The 11,800-nt window shown below is 36.2% G+C and overlaps 1 non-coding gene across 1 annotated transcript; it reads right to left on the reverse strand.

The window, feature by feature from the left end:
- Positions 1-1,745: 1,745 nt before the first annotated feature.
- Positions 1,746-1,853, reverse strand: LOC131179693 (small nucleolar RNA R71). Its single transcript, XR_009148580.1, has one exon. It is a non-coding gene; the product is annotated as a small nucleolar RNA R71 (small nucleolar RNA).
- Positions 1,854-11,800: the final 9,947 nt, after the last annotated feature.

Raw genomic sequence — 11,800 nt, forward strand, 5'->3', positions numbered from 1 at the left:
TCTCATTTCCCATTTTAGAGGGGGAGAAAGAAAAGAAGGAAGAAAAGGGAAAGAAGAGAGCAGCAGCTGAAGGGTCACATTCACCTTCCACACCATTTCCAATCAGATTTGGAGATTTCTTTCTTTTCTTACATTTTTCCTACATTTCTAGTGTTTAGTTTCTTATTTCTTAGCTTAGATTAAAGCTTTATTTCCATTTAAACTCATTATATCTTGTAAGCATTATGGATAGTGAGTAGTTTTACCTTTGATTCTGGAGTAAGGGATGTAATATTTTAGTTATTTTTGTGGATTTGAACTGGGTTAGTCCCAATTTAATGAATTTATGAGGTTTAATCCATTCTTGTGTGCTTATTCACATGCTTAATGAAGGGCCCCATTAAGTTATATTCTTAATCCTTGGTTGAAGCACCGAAAGGAGAAAACCAAGTGATAGTTAATCAAGAAATTGGACTTAATTAACTTAGATCTAGAAATAGACTAAGGGTTAAGAGGGTTTTAATAGATTGATTAAAGAACCTAATGGGTCTTGGTTAATTTTAACTCCACGAAAGTAGGATTAAGTTAATTAAGGCACTCTTTGTCTCACTCGAAAGAGTTTTCAAGGGATTTTAGAATTAATCTCCTTTAAACCCATAAATTTCATGGATTGGGCTAGCTAGGGAAAATCCCAAAATGACTTAAATATGAACCCTTAACTCCAGAATCGTCTTTCATCAATTATTGCTTGGAATTTTACTTTTGAGTGTTTAGTTTAATCTCATTTTATTAATTTTCATTATTATCAATTTCTTTATTTTGCGAATTATTAAATTAGTCATTGTTTGAATTTAGTTTTGCATTTTCATACCTTCTGCTTCAAATTCCTAAATTTCTTTTATTAATTTGATTAAAATACAATTTTAACATATTTTATTTTACATCAAAAATTCAATCATTAACACAACTCCTCGTGGGAACGATATCTTTTTCTATACTACTTGAACGACCCGTGCATTTGCGGTTGGGACACATCAAGTTTTTGGCACCATTGCCGGGGAGTTGTTTGTTTAAGATTGAATTCTTGATTATTTTAGTTGTTTATAGTTTTATCTTTGTTATCTTTTCATTTAGTGTTTGTTTGTTTTTTTTAGGTACTCTTAATCTTTTATGAGAAGAGCTAGAAGCACAAGTGACACATCCTTATTATTTAATCCTGAAATTGAGAAGTTTTGTAGAGCCAACAAGAAAGAAACTAGAAGAAGAAAAGAAGCATTGAGAGCAGCTGAAATTGAAACAGAAATGGCTGAAGAAAGAGTTGGAATCGGTGGTGATAATGCTGAAAATGATCGAAACAATGAAAATGCAGCTCATGGTGAAGAAGTTGTAAATGCTAATGTGCCTAAGGGAAGTATGATGGATCACGCATTTCCTCATTTTGATGATTTAAGAGAGAGTATAGCAAGACCAAGAATTGATGCAAATAGTTATAAGATGGATTTTGGAGTACTACAAATGATTCAGAATTCTCAATTCGGAGGTCATCCTTCAGAAAATCCTCATACTCATCTTAAGAAGTTTGTTATGATCTGTGACATGCAAAAGTAACCAGGAGTATCTGATGATGCAGCAAGGCTAAAATTGTTTCCATTCTCTTTGAAAGATAGAGCATTGGATTGGCTTGATTCTTTACCTCACAACTCAATTACAAATTGGGAGCAGCTCACTGATGCATTTCTTGCCCAATACTTTCCACTGAAAACTCAAGAGTTGAGGAATCAAATGATTGCTTTTAGACCAAGAGAAGATGAGACTCTTTATGAGTCATGGATGAGATGGAAGGAATTGGAGAGACAATGTCCACATCATGCCATTCCTAAATGGATGATAAACCAGAATTTTTACACAAATGTCACTCCTGCTATCAGAGGAATCATTGATGCTCAAACTGGAGGGGAATTCATCATTAAGCATGAAGATGAAGCTTATGAGTTATTAGAGAAAATAGCAAAGAACAATCATCTATGGAGTAGTCCAAGAGGGTCAACTCCAACTCAAAAAAGGTAAGTTGCTGGAATGTATGAGCTTGATCCATTCAACATGATCAATGCCAAATTTGATGCACTCATTAATGTCCTTGCTAAGAAAATGGAGGATTTAAGTATGCTAGTCAGTTCATCATCATGTTCTGGAAGTTCTCAACAAGTTACTTATGCAGAAGGAACAATGAGCTGTGGAGTATATTATCCTTCATATGCTTGGAGGAATCATCCCAATTTTTCATGGGAGAATCAACAAAATCAAGCTTCAACTCAGAACTTTCCATCACAACAACAAGAGCATCAATACCAACAACCTAGGCAACCACCACCTAGTTTTCAGCAAAAGAATGCAAATCTTGCACCTTTACCAAGACAGCAAGAACAAAGTTCCACCACAGAAGCTTTATTACAACAAATTCTTGCTAATCAAATTAAGCGTGATGAAGAGTTGAGAGAGATGAAAGCAAGGCTGGAACAAATGCAAACACACAATAGGATGCTGGAAAATCAGATTGCACAACAAGCATGCTCATCAAGTACCAATTCTATGGGGAAACTTCCTAGTCAAACAGAAAATCCAAGGGAGCAATGTCATGCCATCACACTGAGGAGTGGTAAAATAGTGCATAATGAGAAGAGTGAAAAAGTTGAAAAGAGAGAAAATGAGGAAGATTTTGAGGGAGATGAAAAACAAAAGAGTGAAAAAGGGAGTGCAAGAAAAGGTAAAGAGGAGGTTGGAGAGAAAGAAGAGAAATATATACCTCCAGAGCCTTATAAGCCACAGCTTCCCTTTCCATAGAGATTTCAAAAAGCCAAGCTTGATAAGCAATTTGGGAAGTTTTTAGAGGTTTTGAAGAAGCTATATATAAATGTGCCTTTTATTGATGCTCTTTCCCAAATGCCTTCTTATGCTAAGTTTTTGAAAGAAATTCTCTCAAACAAAAGAAGACTTGAAGATTATGAGACTGTAGCCTTAACTGAGGAATGCAGTGCTATCCTCCAAAGGAAACTTCCTCCAAAGCTCAAAGATCCAGGGAGTTTTTCAATTCCATGTCACATTGGGGAATCATGTTCTATAAAAGCTTTATGTGATTTAGGGGCTAGTGTAAGCCTTATGCCCCTCTCCATCTATGAGAAGCTCAACATGGGAGATCTTAAGCCAACCCACATTTCTCTTCAATTAGCTGATAGATCAATTAAGTATCCTGAAGGGATTTTAGAGAATGTGCCTCTGAAGGTTGGGAAGTTCTATATACCTGTTGACTTTGTCATCTTGGACATGGAAGAGGATTCTAATATCCCAATCATTTTGGGGAGGCCTTTCCTAGCTACAGCTGGTGCTTTGATTGACGTGAAAGGTGAAAAGCTTACTCTCAGAATCGGAGAGGATCATTTAGTCTTCAACATTAGCAATGATAAGAAGAAGCAACACGAAGATGTAGACTCTTGTTTGAGAATTGATATAGTTGATGAGTTAGTAAAAGAGCACTTTAGAAAGAGCTATCCAAAGGCTTCTCTTGAAAGTTGTCTTATCCATGAAAGTATCAATGATGAAAATCCAAAAGAGGCTGCATTTGCACAACATTTGAATAGTAATCCACCTTGTCCTATGGCACCAATCTTTCAAGTTGAACAAGTGGAGAAAAGTGAAGTAAAGCAACCATCTCTCAAAGAAAAAGATGCACCAAAGGTTGTCAAGAAAGAAATGGTCGGATTTTTAGATAAAGCAACAAGGATCTTCTCATATGATGGAAAGAAAATGAAATATAGATTCATTGAAGAACCTATTGGAAACAGAGGCAATAAATTCCAATTTCAGCCACCATGAAACATGAAAAGAGTCCAGCTAAGGACTATAAATTAGCGCTCTTAGGAGGCACCCCAAGTTCTTTTATTTTGCTTTTGTTGATTTACTTTTATTTTCATTGCTTTTGTTTTTATCTTAAATCTCCCCAAATTCAATTTTTGACATTGTTGAATCTTGTCCCTTGTAGATGTATTTCAATGGAGGAAGGTTGGTGAACTGCTGGGGAGGGCTGCTATCTGGTTTATGCAGAGGAAAAATGACATTTTGCAGCAAGGAAGGGTCTGCAGCAGATTATTTATGTTCTTGGTGAGGTTGGGTGTGTAACTTTTAAGTGTTTGTGCTTATAATGTTAATATGGTGGTAAGTGAGTCATTTTTGTAGTTTTGAACTTATTTGGGTTGTGGGATTCAAGGTGGATGTGCTGCATTTCCTTGGCATGACTTAGGGAGTCCACTCTCATTTGTGAATAAATGCAACTTTATGCAGATTTTATTGAGTTTTAATGTGCTGAATGCTAATTTGCAGAATTTGAGTCAAAATGGCATGGTTCACAAAGGCCTTTTATGCAGGATCCATTTCTACAAGCTTGTGTGATAAAATTTTGATTGATTTTGTATATATTGATGTGTTTTTGGTGAAAATTTCTCATGGTTTATGCTTCATAGAATTATATTTCCTCATTCTAGGGTATTTTTCACACTTGCAAATCATTTTCCATTGCAATATTAATCTTGTTGAATTGTGCATAAGCAACTGCATAGCTTATGCAATCCTGCATAACCACAATTCTTGCCATTTTCATTCATATTGCAAAGTGCATGAGAAGAGTGCATAGCTTATGCAACTCTGCATAGCCTAATTTTGTCAAATTTCATATCTGTCAAAACTTGCATAAGGTGAGTGCATGACTTATGCACGTTTGCATAACTTCAAATTCTGTATTTTCTCTCTCTACCGAAGTCTGCATAAGGAGGGTGCATGACTTATGCACTTCTGCATAACCAGAAACTCTGAAACCCAAAAGTTGCCGAGAGGTGCATAAGCAAGGTGCATAGCTTATGCACTTCTGCATGACCTCACATTCTGAATCTCAAAACCTGCCGAGGGGTGCATAAGCAGAGTGCATAGCTTATGCACAACTGCATGACCACCAACCCCAAACACCAAAATCTGCCGAGACCTGCATAAGCAGAGTGCATGACCTATGCACTTCTGCATAACCACTTTCCACAAAAATCAGAACCCACCGAAACATGCATAAGCAGAGTGCATAGCTTATGCACACCTGCATGACCACTAACCCAAAATCCCAAAAGCTGCCGAAATCTGCATAAGGAGGGTGCATGACTTATGCACAACTGCATGACCACTCTCCCTGAAAGTCAAAACTTGCCGAACAGTGCATAAGGACAGTGCATGACTTATGCACTTTTGCATGAGCTATTTTTCTGAAGTCCAAAGCAAGCCGGAACTTGCATAATTTAGTGCATAAGCTATGCACTCTTGCATAATCATTTTTTTTCATACTTTTTTATCACCCACTGAAACATGCATAAGAGAGTGCATAAGTTATGCACACTCACTTTTCACTTATGCAGCCTTAACACATGCCCTGTTCAAATCAAAAATTTGTTTTCTGTTCACCACTGTCCCTCCACTTCCATTTCTCACGGCTTTGTATATATTTGCATACTTCTACTGGTGGTTGCACATTTTCCCTTGCTCATCATCATGCAGCAGCTTTTGAATATACTGCATAGGCTGTGAATCCCCTCATGCAAATATTTTGCATAGCCTGTGCAGTCCATATTGCCACTTATGCAGAACCGCACAGCTTATGCACCCTACTTGTGCACCTGTTCTGGATAGCACTTTATTCTGCATAACCTGTGCAGCTCCTTATGCATCCCCATTATTTCTTAACTTCTCATCTGCTCCATACCAGGTAACTCTTTTTTTTTGCTCTTAAATCTCACAATTCCTGGTAATTCCTGTTTATTTTGAGTTTTGATATTGCATTGCTTGAGACATTGAGGACAATGTCCAATTTTGAGTTTGGGGGTGCACATTTTGATTTTTGCTTCATTTTTCACATTTTGAGTATAGGAGCATCTCATTCCATTCCATTTACATATATTGTAAATACTTTACATATACATCCTTACATACATATACATAACACATTTACACACACATTATACACCACTTAGAAATTGTACACATTGCACACAAATAGATTTTCTCCATTTAGTTAAGGCATTGCTCATTTTTTAGGAATCATGCATCATGCATTAAAATCTTTTGCCAAATCCCTTGAGTATTGAAAATGTGCCTATGAGAGTGATTTGACTTACCTTTAGTTGGGTTTGTGGATTGAAAGTTTCCTAAGAGGTGCAAGGTTTTGAAGTGTCTATCCCTTGCCTATATCTTCTTAGCCAAAAAGCCACCCAACTAGTCATTTGGAGATGGAAGTGTTTAGAGGGAGTTATTGGATATAAGGTAGTCAAAGATGTCTCACCAATCCAAGAACAAATTCTCTAAACCTTTCAAGGCGAAATACCAGCTTGTACTTGAAAAGAGAGATGATTAGGCATTCTTTGATTTAAACCTTCTCATTTTAAACCTTTGGCCCTTTTTCCCAATTAAAATTTACCCTTGCAAACCCCTTTGAGCCTTTTTATCCCTAATTTTTCTTGAAATCCTTATTGTTACCTAGCCAATGAACCAAAAACTCCAACCCTTTTCATGAGAATAATTATTTACAATATTAGGTACATAAAAAAAATTCAATAAAAGGGAGAAGAAATGCTTGTCACCTTGTAAAAGTGCTAGTATATGTGCTTTTCACCATTGTCATTCAAAATGAAAGAAAAATGAATGAAATCCACCCAAAGTATTAAAAGAAATGAGTTTGGGGGTGGCAAATTTTAGGGACAATCATTAAAAGAAAATACAAAATACAAGTTTAAAGTGTCAAAATGTCCCTCCATTTTTATGTGTTTTGTAAACTATGCTAGCACTTGACAATTCTCATTGTGTATTTCTCTTCTCTATATATATATTAAAAAAAAAAGAGAGAAAAAGAAAAAAATATAATAAAATAAGAAGTGTACCTTATGTTGTCAAGATTGGAAATATTCTCATGCTTTGAATCCTTTTTACCCATTTTTCTTCTTAGCCTCATTTTGAACCACATGGCCTCATTACATCCCTAAAAAGACCTTTGATCTCTTGATAGTACTTACTACATTAGTGGAGATAGGAGTAGGGAATTTGCCTATGGGATTGGAAAAATCATCTATTCATTCATTTAATTCCATCATTCTATATAGAGACACTTTGCCTATTGATTGTCCTAGAATTCCTTTTGAGCATGACTTTCTCTTTTGATTGGTTGGTTTGGGGATTTTGAATGATAATTGACTTGATGGCTAAGCGGTAAAAGCTTGGATAAGCATTAGATTCTTTGCATTTTGAAGGATGGGTATATGGATTGCTGGTATGGCTGAAGGTGTGTTAAGTTACTTTAATAGGTGATTTTCATAGCTCTTTGGATAAGGCACCCCTAAAAAAATTTTTGCATCACATTTTAAAGTTTGCTTGAGGACAAGCAAAAACTTGAGTTTTGGGGTATTTGATGCATACATTTTGCATAGTCATTTAGATCTAATTTCATAGCCATTTTATTTTATTATTAGTTATTTTTAGCTAATTTCATTAGTTATTTAGTTAGTTTTTCATAATTGTCAATTTTGGATTAATTTGTAATTTTTCCTTTGTTTTGTAGGAAAAATGGTGTTTTTGAAGGACTGAAGAGAAATTTTGCCATTTAGGAGTGACTTCTACAGCCAAAGATGTCAAAAAATAAGTTTTCAAGCTGAAATATGTATTGACCAAATTATGCATAACTTGCCGCATAAGCTATGCAGATCTGCATAAGGAGAAAAATCACTGTTCCAATACCTGCCGAATGGTGCATAAGGAGAGTGCATGGCTTATGCAGATTCACGCCTCCCTTATGCACTCTCACGGAATTGTGCATAACCTATGCGCTAAGTCATGCAGTTTCGCATAAGTGAACCAGAAACAGCCGAAAACTGCATAAGGGACTGCATAACTTATGCAGTCCACTTATGCAGTCCCACAAAGGTTTCATTAATGAGCTGGCAGAAGATTCCCTCAGAAAATTCCTCCTAGAACACACCATTTTAGGGCTCCTTGTCAGAAAATGCTATAAATAGTCTCATTTCCCATTTTAGAGGAGGAGAAAAAAAAGAAAGAAGAAAAGGGAAAGAAGAGAGCAGCAGCTGAAGGGTCACATTCACCTTCCACACCATTTCCAATCAGATTTGGAGATTTCTTTCTTTTCTTACATTTTTCCTACATTTCTAGTGTTTAGTTTCTTGTTTCTTAGCTTAGATTAAAGCTTTATTTCCATTTAAACTCATTATATCTTGTAAGCATTATGGATAGTGAGTAGTTTTACCTTTGATTCTGGAGTAAGGGATGTAATATTTTAGTTATTGTTGTGGATTTGAACTGGGTTAGTCCCAATTTAATGAATTTATGAGGTTTAATCCATTCTTGTGTGCTTATTCACATGCTTAATGAAGGGCCCCATTAAGTTATGTTTTTAATCCTTGGTTGAAGCACCGAAAGGAGAAAACCAAGTGATAGTTAATCAAGAAATTTGACTTAATTAACTTAGATCTAGAAATAGACTAAGGGTTAAGAGGGTTTTAATAGATTGATTAAAGAACCTAATGGGTCTTGGTTAATTTTAACTCCACGAAAGTAGTATTAAGTTAATTAAGGCACTCTTTGTCTCACTCGAAAGATTTTTCAAGGGATTTTAGAATTAATCTCCTTTAAACCCATAAATTTCATGGATTGGGCTAGCTAGGGAAAATCCCAAAATGACTTAAATATGAACCCTTAACTCCAGAATCGTCTTTCATCAATTATTGCTTGGAATTTTACTTTTGAGTGTTTAGTTTAATCTCATTTTATTAATTTTCATTATTATCAATTTCTTTATTTTGTGAATTATTAAATTAGTCATTGTTTGAATTTAGTTTTGCATTTTCATACCTTCTGCTTCAAATTCCTAAATTTCTTTTATTAATTTGATCAAAATACAATTTTAACATATTTTATTTTACATCAAAAATTCAATCATTAACACAACTCCTCGTGGGAACGATATATTTTTCTATACTACTTGAACGACCCGTGCACTTGTGATTGGGACACATCAACAGATGCGGCTCAAAGAAGATTATGTAACTCATCAATGTCAACAAAATTAGGATTAAAGAAAAAGATAAAGTGCAAAAATAATATGCAAGAAGATGAAAAAGTGTAAAGAAATAAAATCTAAAAGTTAAATCAAGAATTAAACCAAAAAGCATTCACAGAATAATTATGTCCATAGCAGAAGATAAGATAAAATAAAGTAAACTAAAGGAAAGAAATGCAAGTATAATTATAAAAACTAATTACCAAAGTATTACAACTATTACTAAAGTTTGAAGATTAAAATAAACAGATTACAAAATAAACCTAAAACAGAAACTAAAACTGAATTGAAAAACTAGTACTGTTACTGCTATTGGTACTGTACTAAAACTAATACTAAATTGCTGCTACTGTTCAATCTCTGTTGTCAAGGCTTTGTTCTTTGCATCGAAGTCCGCTTGAGTTCTGCAAGAGGTTCATTGTGGTCCAAGCTTGAGTAGTTTGCAAATTTTCTGTGAGGTCTTTCATTTCTTGAAACATGTCTTGGCCCCAGTGGTATAAATTGTTATAAGATTGGGCCAATTTGTTGTAGAGCCCCAACATTTGAAGTTGTTGCTACTTCTGGTTCTTCCTGAGAGATGAAAATCTCTTTTTAAATTTCTTTTCTAGCTTCTTCTTTTGGTTGACCTGTTGCTGACCCATGGTATCAATTTTGACTTCTAAGCTCTTCAAGGTAGCAAGGATATCTGTGGTGTCAGGTGAGGGAACAGGTGGTGGGACAGTGAAACTTGTTATTTTGGATTCTAAGGATCTTAAGAGGGACAAAATGTCTGCTGAAAACTGCGGGGCAGTGGTTGGTCGGGGTTCTGCTGGTGCAAAGGTAGTGGGGTCTGTAGTACCACTAACTTCAGGATGATGCTGTAACAAAGCATAGGTATGGCCTACTTTCTCACAAACATCCATGTGCAGCAACATTGTGCTGTCTATATATGATTCACCAGAAACTAGCAGTAGCTTATATAGACTAGCATCAAAGCTAAATGAGTTGGCTATGGCAGTTATATATCCTCCAAAAACTATACTACCTTTGGTATGCTTTGTGACAATTTGGTGCCAATGAGTAGCTATGAAATGGGTTGTGCTTACTTGTTTTCCCTCTTTCATGCACCACAAGAAAAATAAGTCTCCAGCACCCACAATACTGTTACTGTGTCCCCTTCCTAAAACAGTGTAAGAAATGAACCTATGGAGGTGTTTCAACACATGATCAACTATCCTAGAGGCTTTTGCAGTCCTCTGTCTATAATAACCCCCAAAAGGTGCAATATCTTTCCAGAATTGAACAGGGTCATAAACAGTTTGCTGCCACTCAATATTTTTATAGCCCGAATCCTGAAAACCAAAAATTGCATTCATAGCATCCATGTCTAACTCCCTATCAATGCCAGCACATCGAAAATATATTACATCCTTATGCTCAGGTACTGTTGGTTTGAAATTCAGCCTTAAGGAACTCAAAAATTCCAAGGTCAAATCCTTGTACACTGGTTCCTTAATCCTAGCAAACTTAGTCCAGCTGATAGCATCTAAATAGGCAAATACAGAGTCATAAATGCCTAGCTCTTTTAAAACCTGCTCATCCATATATTTGTTTGCCAAAATAGGTTTAGAAACTAAACTGTCATAAGCATTTTTCATATCCATGTTTCTAAAAGCCCAAGGTAATGGAGAAATTACCTCCTCTATATCATTGGCAGATGACGCAGGTGCTATTGGAGAGTTTAAGGACGACTGAGATACAGGTGTTTTGACCGCTGGAGGTGGAATTTGCGAGGAGGACCTAGTCCTTTTGCTGACTGGTTTAGAGGAAGGTTGAGGTGGAGAGTTTAGGTAGAAAGGAACAGAGGGTGCTCTTTTTCATTTTCCGACAGGGGCTTTCTTGGGTCTACCTGCGGCCTTTTTAGTTTTACCTTTAGACTTCGTTTGAGTAGGCGCAGGTTCAGGCATTGGTTCTAGGAACTGAATGTCAAAAACGAATGTCTCATTTTGCGGCTCAGTTTGTGGCGAGAGGGGGGTCGGCGGAATGAGAGTTGGTGTTTGGCCTGGGGGTAATGGTGGCGATTGAGGCGGTGGTGATTGAGGTAGCGGTGGCGTTTGCTGTGGTGGTGACTGGGGTTAGGGTTTGTGGGTAGAGAGGATGGAATACCCATTTTCGATTTGACAGAGTGTCGAAATCTTCTGGGTTTGGGTTTGTGGGTGGACCACATTTTAGTTCTCACCATTTAATGAAAAGAAAGAAACTTTTCAGCTTCCCTTAAAAATTACCGAAAAAAATGGTGTGGGAAGGGAGCCAGCAGAATGAGAGTTGTGGCTTATCGGGAGTTTGGGTGAGGGTTTCATAAAAATGGCGAAAGTTTTGGGCTTTTTAAAATGTGGGGCAGACAACTGGTAATTTGGGCTGTGCTTGGGGTTAAGCATAGGGTTCAGCAGAATTTGCTTAGGATACTACTTAGTAAGCAATATCATCAGCAAGTTTCAGCAGGTTTTGGGAAAATTTGTGATTTTACTTACCAAAAACAGTCCAAAAGCTATGAAATGCTATCATGACCCTCAGCAATTACCAAATTCACATTAATACCACAAAATTGAAAATTTTAAGCTCATCATCTCTCATAAACTTAGTAAGCATAGCACATGTTCTTTTAGCTTTTTACAAGCATGGTTCAATTGAGGC

The sequence above is a fragment of the Hevea brasiliensis genome, chromosome 4, assembly GCF_030052815.1.
Source record: "Hevea brasiliensis isolate MT/VB/25A 57/8 chromosome 4, ASM3005281v1, whole genome shotgun sequence".
NCBI classification, from domain to species: Eukaryota; Viridiplantae; Streptophyta; class Magnoliopsida; order Malpighiales; family Euphorbiaceae; genus Hevea; species Hevea brasiliensis.